Genomic DNA, 11427 nt, shown 5'->3' with positions numbered 1-11427 from the left:
AAAATTTTCACCTGAGCAATCAAACTCCTTGATCAGGTCTGTGGCAAATTTCTATTGTGAAATTAGTATTCCATCTTCTTTGTATAGGATCTCCAACCCCAGAAAATAGTGTAGTCTCCCTAGATCTTTTATTTTGAATTGGTCATGCAAGAAAGACTTTAAGGACTGATTTTTTGCCACAACAGTCCCTGTCATTATTATATCATCAACATATACAACAACAAACACATTACATGCTCCATTCTTTTTGTAAAAGATGAATGATCTCTGGTGGAATGTATATAACCTCTTGAGTATAGAGCTACAATTAACTTTACAACCATTGTTTGTTAGCCTACTTGAGTCCATATAAGGACTTATTGAGTTTGAAGACTATGGTTTTATCACTAACCAGCAACCCTTGTGGAAGGATCATGTATTTTCTCATGGAGATCATCATGAAGGAAGGCATTGCTCACATCAAGTTGATACAAATTTCAGCCTTTCTTTACTTTTAGGGCAATCAATGTCCTTACTATGGTCATCTTAGCCATTGGGGAGAAGGTCTATATATAATCAACTCCAGCCTGTTGTATATAACCTTTCACTACAAGCCTAGCTTTATATTTTTCAACTGAGCCATCAACCTAATGTTTAATATTATACACCCATTTACATCCATTTGACTTCTTCCCTGAAGGTAAGGGAACTAAATCCTAAGTGTTATTTGCATACAATGCTTCATACTCCAGAGTCATGGTTGTTTGCCATACAGGGTTCAAGCTTGCCTCTTTATATAAAGAAGGTTCAATGTCATGGGAAAAGGATGCAAGAGGAGTATGTTGTGTAGGCAACTGGTAATTGTAATCTTTCAAATAAAATGGTATAGTATGTGTACTATTGGATCTCCTGACAGTTAGGATGGTTTCACTTATGAATAGTAAGGTACTTTGTGATACTGATGAGGTGGCACGGTACACATCAGGAGAATTTGAAGGTGATACTATTTGGTTGTGAAGTTTCAGTGTTAGGGACATATTCATGGTGCATTTGTAGTGAATGGGTGATAAGAATTGGTAACATGTGCAACATTCTCATCTAGCGTATAATCATTATTAAAAGTGTTGAGGTCATGTCTAAAAAATTCACTGGTAAGACTGAGTTTTCTTAGAACAGAAGCAAAATCATTATCAGGAAAACACAATGCAAAATAAAATATATGCTCATGAAACATCACATCCCTGGAAATATGTAACCTTCTAGTAGTTAGGTCTAATACCTTGTATCCCTTAGTATTGAAAGGATATCCAACAAGCACATGAGGTGTGGCTCTTGGTTTAAATTTGTCTCTATCAGTTTTGAGTGTGATAGGGTAACAAAGGCATCCAAAGGACTTGAGGTGTGAATATGTAGGTTGTTGGTTATATAAAACTTCAAAAAGAGTTTTGTTTTTAAGTTTTGTACTTGGGAACCTGTTTATCAAGTAAGTAGTTGTTATAATGCATTTCCCCTAGTATTTTAAAGGTATTTTAGAGTGATATAGTAAGGCTCTGACAGTTTTAAGGAGGTGTTTGTATTTTCTTTCTAACACATCATTTTGTTGTGGTGTGTAGAGGTAGGTTTTCTGGTGTTTGATGCCCTTGCTTTGTTAGAAAAAAGAAAGTTTCTCAATTTGTGAATTCCAGTCCATTATTAGTTCTGATGGACTTAACTGTGGTGTTGAACTGATTTTCTATCAATGATACAAGGGCTTTAATGATTTGCAGGACATTACTTTTGGAGTGTAGGAGTTGTATCCAAGTTGATATGCTAAGGTCATCAAACATGGTCAAGATGTACCTCTGGTTGGTATGGGTTGATGTGTGATATGGCCCCTATAGGTTAATGTACAAGAGGTCAATAAATATTTGGTTTGATGTGTGATTTCTGTAGGAAGAGAAGTCTTGTATGTTTGGCCATAGGACAAATTCTACAAGTAAAATGTTGCTTAGGAGCAAATGGACCAGGTAGATTGGGTATTTCTTTTATTTTGTTGAAGGGTATGTGACCTAGTCTGGTGTGCCACAGATGGTATGTGACCTAGTCTGGTGTGCCACAGATGGTCTGTACTAATTCCATGGGATTAAAGTGATGCATGAGAAGTATAAAAATGTAATATTGAGTCTGAAAACTGATAAGATCTAGGTTTGCAAGCATGCTTATTGTTGAGAGATGTGAATCTTACAAGTGGAATAGAATATACAGCAGCATCTTACTTATTTGATACGGATAAAGTAGGCAAAGACAATATAGATGAATAAGTAAAATCAGATGATACTAAGCTAGAAAGAAGGGAATCATTAGATAATGTTAAAACTTATGAACCATGTTGTAGAGTAAAAGATGAACAACAAGAAGGAAAACAATTGTGGCAGTTTACACATAGGTAATATAGACCACTTCTTGCTCTACCAATCTCCAGAGGGCTCTTCAGTGAAGGGCCCTGCATAAGACATAAAGAACTTCTAAAACTAATAACACCTTTGAGGAGAGAAGCCAAACAATGAGCAGAGATTAAATTGAACTTGAAACTAGAAATGAACAACACTTTTTTTAGGGTTATTGTTGGTCTCAAATGTGCATCACCAATTTCTGTCACTTTAACCGTATAACTATTTGGAAGGGTAACTAGGAAAAGATAAGGTAGGCTACTGATTTTTAACAAGAAAGAATTTTTATATGTCATATGATTTGTCGCTCCGAAGTCTATAATCCAAGAGTCAACTGACAATGTGGCACATTTATAAGACAAATCACCAATTTCAGTAATAAAAAAGTGACAAGCTAAGATACCTGCAAGGTTCACAACACTATGACCACTGATGAAGTCATCCACTGATTTTCTAGGATCTATGGGTGCATCATCATCCTTCACATGGACATTCTCCAATAGATTCAGAAGTTGATTGTACTGTTTTTTGGTCAAGCTGTGTGAATGTTGAGTTGTGGACTTGTTACAACCATCAACATTTCTGTCAATACTTGCCATCAAATTATCTGTTGCTGGATTCATATTCCTACCCTTGGTGAACTTAAAATCTGGTAGGAATTCATGTAGTTTGTAATATTTAGCCTCAGTGTGACTAGGTTTCTTGCAATAGTTGCAGAACAAGCTAGTTCTGTTAGTGAGCTGATTTGCTGAGTAATTTCCAGAGGAGGAACTAGTGTTTCTGATGAGTTCTTACCCCCATTCTTGTAGGTAATGTTAGTTGGTCCATAGTTTATTCTGAAAGTCCCATTACTAGTGTTGGCACCTATGTTTCTATATCTAAAGGTATCTGTTGAGTGTGTATGAGCAACCGAAGAAATGGATTCTAAATGAAGTCTATTGGTGCGCTTGACTTGTCTTTGTTTTTCCTCTTTGATGAGAATGAAAAAAGCCGGAGCCATTGTAGGTAAGGGATTCATCATCAATATGCTCCCCCTAACCACAATATAAACCTCGTTTAGGCCCATGAGAAACTGAATTAAACATCTATCTTGCTCAACCCTGTGCATCTCAGTTACATACACAAGTACACTTAGTATTAACATCCAAGGCACTCAGTTCCTACCACAACCGTCTAGCATTAGTGTAATATCTTGTGATATCTAGGGTTCCTTGAGTGAGATCATTAATTTCTTGTTGAAGTTGATACAATCTAGAACTATTAGTTTGATCATACCTAGCCTCTAACTTATCCCAGAGCTCCTTATCATTATTCACGAATTGTAAACTATCACTGAGATCCTTAGACAGAGAATTCAAGAGCCAAGAGGTTACCATACCACCGCACCTTTCCCATTGTGCAAATTTAGGGGAATCAGCATTAGGTTTTTGAACCTTTCCATTAATGAAGCCAGTTTTGTTCTTCACGGATAGGGCACGGATCACTCCTCTCTTCCATGACTTATAACCTGTGCCATCGAACTGAATTGGAATAATCGTCGAACCTGTATTTTCTGAAGGATGAATGTAGAAAACATTGTTCGAATTTGAAGATTCATGTGAAGTGTGGGAATTTGGAATTAGAGCTTCCGATGTGTTATCCACCATTGTTGAAATAAGAAAAAACAACAAAACTTCGATTGATTGGGGAAAAACAACAGGATTTCGATTGATTGGGGATAATAAGCAGCAATTTACAAAATTGAGGAATATTGGAGAGAAATTAAATAGAGAAGTAACATAAAATCGATGCGGGAAAGAGGAAGAAGAACCTTCACGGCTCTAATAACATGTCAAGATGAAGATTTAATTTGAGAAATCAACCTAAGCTTCCGTTGAAGCTCACATGAACGCAACAGAGCTCACAGCCCAAGGGAGCAACATTGAAAATGAAAACATCGTTTAGAGAATAAAAATTATCTCTTCACATCGGTATTGTAATGTATATATATACACAAGTAATTGAATAAAAAATAAGGAAGAAAATATCTATTCTAACCATCTGTATTATTTACCAGACTGCCACCTAATTACCACTTAACTAAAGTTAAGCTTAACTGACTCTGCCTAATTTGCAAATTCTGAGCTAACAATCTCAACAAAAAACTTATTGCTGGAAACTTTAAAGATGGAAGTACTAGTTAACAATTAAATATAAGTGTTTCTAAATAAATGAAACAAAAACAACAAAACATAAAGTTTTGGACGTGAAAAAATATTTTTTTCTTGGTATATTGTAAGGATATAATCTTAATCTTATTGCTATATTTGACCCATTTGATTTTAGCGGGTCGAATAAGTGGAGCGGGTCAATTTATTAGTAAAAATGGATTTAAAAATAATTCATGCCAGACACAATATCCTTCTCCAATATTACTTGAATTGTTTGAATAACTTTATACATATAATGATAATAATTGAGTAACTTTTTCATTTTAAAAAATATCTTTTTAAAATAATTATCATTAGTTAAGTGAGCGTACATGATATATGATAAAAGGTCTACTTGGTCCTGACATGTTTGATACTCACGCAGACCTAGTCCAAATTGACTCCCAACTTGCTGATTGAATTTATTTCATGCAAAAAAATTCTTCAACGTCTAATTAGTAAGATTCCTTTGATTCCCCAGGAGATTTGCATAGTCAATAGAGTATTAGGTTGAATTGTCAACAAGTAAAGAAGTTAAATTAGCTGACAACTTTTCAGCACATCAAACTTGATATTATAGAAAGTAATAAAAATTAATATTCGTTTGAATTCTTGAATAGAAAAAATGTAGAAGAAGAAAGAATGGACTGTCGTATCCAAGGCAAGATATTTCTATTTTTAGTTTATTTGATTTTAATATATACTTCCTCCGTTTTCTTTTACATGTTCAGTAAATTAAAAGTATATTTATATTTTTACTTGTTATTATTAGCATATTAAGAAGAAAAAAAATAAAATTCATGTCTTACTCTCTATATTAATTACTTAATTATCTAAATTATTTTCAAAAATTTAAGACAAAATATTAATAAATCTGTGTTGTAAAATATTTATGTTAATTATTATTTTTAAAGAAGCATATAAAGTTTAAACCGAAAAAATAAAAATATATGGGCTATCTACTATACAATACTATATGTCAAAATTTTGTTTTTATTTTCTATATTTTGTGGATCTGTATTTCGAAGGGATAAAAGATAGGCACAAAGCCGAAAATAGACTCAATTGGTTTCTTATGTAATGTTACATTCTTTTTTCTTTTTTCTTTTTTCTTTTTTCTTTTTATACTGCCTCCGTTGTATTTTTGTTTTAATTCCTAAAAAATATGACACATTTCCTTAAACAACATACTCTCTTCACCGTCCATATGCAAATGAATATAAACTCTTACTACTATCTGTGAAGAGACTCACATTGACTCTTAAGGAATTGATAGTTTCTTTATATATCTATTACTCGGCTCTTGGAATATATTTTGTATTGAATTACCTTCAAGATTTATTTTTAAACATTATTAATTACTTAACCCCCACCCGCTACTGTTTTGTATTGAATTAGCTTCAAGATTTATTTTTAAACATTATTAATTACTTAACCCCCACCTGCTACCGTAGATCCGATAAATATATTAAAAAATAGAATAAGTAAATAAAATATTATAAATCAGAACCCATAAATAAAAAGAAATTTTGCTTGATGGTATGGAATGGACTCTTGAATTTCTTGTTCCCATTACCATGGGATCGACCCCTATGGGAGTTGTCTTTTTTATTATATTTTTACATATTAATTTATTTTACTGAAAATGCACAAGTTTAAAATTCTAGATCCGCCTCTGAATCTAATAAGGAATTTGAGTTGGACCAATCATTAAGAATTTAAGATGGTGATGAAGAACTTGTGAAATGAATTTTCTTCGAAAATTAAATTCTATTTGTAAGTTGGGACCAATTACATACCTATTTTACTGACCTTAATTATTATTCTCTCTAGTCCAAAATAGATGAGTTATTGAAATATTTTTTAATTTTTAAAATAAATAAATTGTTTATTTTTTCAGTAAATATTAATTTTTTTTTTAAATTTTATTCTTTTATTTAATGAGGTTCTTGAGTACCTCACATTTTCTAGAAAAATAATTTAAAAATAATTAAAAAAATAATATTAAAAAATAACCTACAATTTATTTCCTTAAATATTTTTTTCAAGGAGCGTAGAGGAAGTATGCACTTTTTCAGAATCACTTTTCCAGTAGCATTTGATTTAATTAACTCTCTATGAGCTCTTACTATTCCCTTAATGATTAGAATGCATAGCCTTAGGATTAAAGGTGAGGAATGCTCACCATTCAATTTTATTTATTTTTATCTATTATTCCTATATATTATTTATTTTATAATATTTAGATGACGTATTAATTTATAACAATTAGAGATCATGATATATGAAATTATCATTATAAATATTATTTTTAGAAATATATCAAATCAAACATCAAATAAGTAAATACGAATGGGTCTAGAGAGTATCAACATTTGGTGTTGTCAGAAAAGTAGAAACCGTCGTTAAGAGTGAATGTGACATCAAACATGTCGAAACCAAGTAGCCCTTTTCCTCACATTTCAACACACTACTAATTTTAGCCAAACCCAACAGCGCTAGCTGAAAATAAAACAAGCCTGCACTACAAAAAATTGGTAATATTGCGGAGGTTATTTTAACCTCCATAAAATTATATGAAATATGAGGTTAAAAATCTGCCGCTAAAATTTATAAAGTTGTGGGGATTTTAAACCTCTGCTATAAATTGTGGGGTTTTAAACCCCCGGTATCTACCAAAAAAAATCTGCTGCTAAAAATATAAATTTGCGGGGCTTTTAAACCCCCACTATAATCGAAAAAAATAGCGTAACATTTTTCCTTTTTTTTTTATTGGACAAAATAATTTTTCTCACTTTCCCAAATCGATAGGCAGCTCCCAATTATACCCTCTCTCATTTTCCCTCTCACTTTCCCTCTCTCATTTTCTATTATCAGAGAAATTCAATGCTTTGATAGTCCTGGAATAGGTAAATATTTTCTCAATTTGAGTCTCCCTTCGTTTTGTCGTCTGTATTTCCATTTGAGTAGTTAAGAGTAGAATCAATCAAGCAATTATGCCTCAATGGTTGGGGTTGACAATTTGTGTCCTTTTAGCTTTTTTCCCCCTTATTTAGATTAGCACAAACTTGTGGTCGATCCTTCTCGGAGCCACACACACATCGAAAACTTTAGTGCACCGAGTTGCCCTAAGCATAAACTATACTAGGCACTCACTTAAGCGGATTTCAAGAGTAGGTGAGAGTATTCAAAAAAAAATAATCAATACGGTTAAGGACTTTTTGACTTTGATTAGTGAGAGCTTTTGGATAAAGATTGTTTTATAATGGATAATGATATCATTTGTTTTATAATGGATAATGTTATAGTACTTATGATGATAGTTATATGAATCTAGTTTTGATTGTCTCACTGGGAATACACATTTTTTTATTCATCCCAAATAATGATAATTGCATTTGGCAAAATTGAAAGGCCAAACTGCCCCTTTTATTTTAATACACTAATCAAATGTCAATCCTTATGAAAATGTAGATCAACTAACTGGTGTAATAGATAATATTTATGAAAATGTAGACAATGATAGCCTACTTATGCTGTTCAAAATGCAGAAAGATGCACAGTTTCTGAATAGAATTCATACTTTACAAAATGCTAATTCATACTTGTGTGGTATTTATTTTTCTCTTTATATTCTAGGATTACAGTACATGTTATTACTTTAGGTTGGAACAAAGCAATTGAGACTGAACTTGTTACATATTTGAGATTGGGTACTACCTTTCTTTATTTACTGCTTAGTGTATCTTTCAGTTTCCTTAAGCAAGTCAACTATCTAAGCATTTGACTATATTTCCTTGGATGTTGCTTGACAGTAAATGCTAGTGAACTTTAGTTTGTTTTTTCTTAAAAATGTGGGGAAAATGATGTTCCAGTGTGTGGTAAAGTTAAATCTCAACACATATATTTGAAAATTGTTTATTTGATGGCTTTTATTATCACCCTGGAGTTGATTTATGAGCAGATAGCATAATCCACTATATTGTTATCTTGTAATATGGCGATGCGCAGACAAGTTCTGAGATGTTGAAAGGTTCTCTCCTCGTGCTGACTTCTATTCTCAACTTGCTGATTGATTGAGATCGTGCAAATAAAAATGTCTCGTGTATGTCATTCTCCTCGTGAAAATGCTTTGATTTTCAAGCAAAACCTTAAAACTTTAGGTTCAATATCTGTATTCTAATCCCCTGAGCACCCACAACCCCTAAATCCTAGGTCTACCACTGCACATATGCATTTTATTCATCAAAGAGTTGCTCAGCCTGTTACTCAATGTGGTTCAGTTATACAAAAACTTTTCATATTTTTCATCTGGTGTAGGACTATTGTTCATACTTGTTGATTTGTATTGAAAGTTACAGTTCCTTTACCTTTGAGTAGGAATTGTGTTCGTGTACTGACCATTCTAATCATTCAGATTCATATGTTCGTAATGGACTTTACAAGTAGAGGCAGAGCCTGGATCGAAAAAATTGGCGAAAAGCTGGGAAGTCTGTGTTCTGAAGTTGATGTTGGATCTCAGGTATCATTAGCTAGCCTTCCATATATCTCAAGTGTCATTTTGTTTCTTTGGCTGTTATAGCTGGTTACTTCTTTTAGATTTTCTTTTTCTCAGTTTTGTTTTGTTTTCCTTGCTTGTTATCATATTGGAATATTCAGATCGTTTCAAGTTATAGGACATTGCAATTGGTGCTCTCGTGTACATATACACACAAAATAAACATGCATAAATTTTATCCAAATTACCACCTTTTTGATGTTCCTATTAGTCTTTCTATTCCTGCAATAATAATGGACCTACAGAATAGGGTAGATGGTAGACTACAACTACTATTAATTGTGGTATTATGTAAAAATGGTGAACCTCTAGTTTTTGTTTGAGTCCTGGATATTAAAATTAAATTTCTGTCGGCTTCTGATGTTCCTTGATATTCTTTTGATTGGTTCGTTAATTGTGTGTTGGAAGGAACAACTTGATTTTGTTGGAAGCCAATTCTAGATGGCGAGTGCAAATCTGAAACAATTCTTTTCAAAGTTTATTCAAGAAATACTCCCTGCATCAGTTCCGGTAGACTTCGAGCTAGGTACGTGCTTTGATACCCTTTTGTCAGTTCGTTAGATCTATCAGTCAATGAATCAATGAATCGATATTGTTTGATTGGATGAGGAAAGCATTGAGTGTGAGCTAGGGACTTTGATTGCTTGATGGTCTACGCATGTCGTGGATCTTTCCGAGCCAAAACTTTCCAGGCCAACTACCCTCAACACCATTCCACTTTCAATTCCAATTCCAAACATGGCAATATTTGTAATAAGAATAGGAATAATAAAGATAAAGAACAACAACCAGACCCATCCCTCGTTGTCAAAGATCATAGCAGCAGCAACACTAAGAATATGATCATCATAGCAGCGCTAACCAGTCGTGTTACGTTATGGGTCATAAGACCCCTAACATTCGGGATCTCTACACTCTCGGTCGTAAACTTGGACAAGGCCAGTTTGGGACCACTTATTTATGCACCGATTTTTCTACCAGTATCAACTATGCCTATAAATGTATTGCCAAGAGAAAACTCATCTCCAAAGAGGATATTAAAGATGTACGGAGGGAAATTCAGATAATGCACCATTTGGCTGGCCACATGAACATCGTTTCCATCAAGGGTGCTTATGAGGATCCTTTATATGTTTATATTGTCATAGGGCTTTGTGGCGGTGGTGAATTATTTGACCGCTTCATTTAAAGAGGACACCTATCTTTTCTAAAAATTCTAGATGAATAATTAGTTCCTGCTAACATTGATTGTGCTAGCACTTTCTTTTATTTCCTTGAAGTTGTAATCTTTGTTTGATGAATTTTGTTGCTTGCCTCTCCAAGCCAAATTTTCACAGATGTTGAGAGTCCATATTATGTTGCTCCTGAGGTGCTTTTGAAGAATTATGGTCCAGAAGCAGATGTTTGGACAACAAGAGTCATACTCTATATCCTGCTAAGTAGTGTTCTGCCATTCTAGGCTGGTATGTTTATAATCTTATATAGTATAGCTGTAAGTTTTCTGATATTTGTCTTTGTTAACATACCATCTAAATTCTTCAGAAACACAACAGGGGATATTTGATGCAGTTCTGAAATGGCACATTGATTTTGACTCAAAACCTAGCCTTTAATATCTAAGAGTGCAAAAGATCTCATTCGAAAGATGTTATGCATGCGACCCTCAGCGCGGTTAATTGCTCATGAAGTACTATGTATGTTTATTTATCATATAAGTGATAGTAACCTTACATTTGACTGGTAACTGAATGCATTTGATGCTATTTCAATTATGTTCTCCCATGAGATAAATCTGATTTTGCTTGTTTGTTAGTTGTTAAATCAAGAGATAGTAGGTTGTAACAAGGTTATTGTTCTGTCAAAGTTATAGGAACTCTTTAAGCTTTCTTTTCGAAACTTTTTTGGACCATTGATTTATCTATTTTATGTAAAAAAAAATGTTAGTTATTGAAAATTGAAGGGCCTACTAATTTAAAAAAAATAAAAATTACGGAGGTTTTAAACCCCTGCAACTTTTAAATAAAAATTTATTATAAAAAATAATTAAATTTAAAGTAATGGGAGTCAACTTCTGCAAAATAACCATCGCAAATTAATTATGGGGATCGTAAAAAAACTGCCGCAAATTATTCATGATGGCTCGAATTGTGGGGATTTTGGAAACCGTCGGAATTACATTTTGCGGGAGTTTAAAACCTCTGCAAACCGTAAAATTAACCCCCGTAATTTGACTCATTTTTTTGTAGTGCTGTTTCTATCTTCTTATAAATAA

The sequence above is a fragment of the Capsicum annuum genome, chromosome 1 (genome assembly GCF_002878395.1).
Source record: "Capsicum annuum cultivar UCD-10X-F1 chromosome 1, UCD10Xv1.1, whole genome shotgun sequence".
Classification (NCBI taxonomy): Eukaryota; Viridiplantae; Streptophyta; class Magnoliopsida; order Solanales; family Solanaceae; genus Capsicum; species Capsicum annuum.
This window is presented reverse-complemented; position numbering follows the sequence as displayed.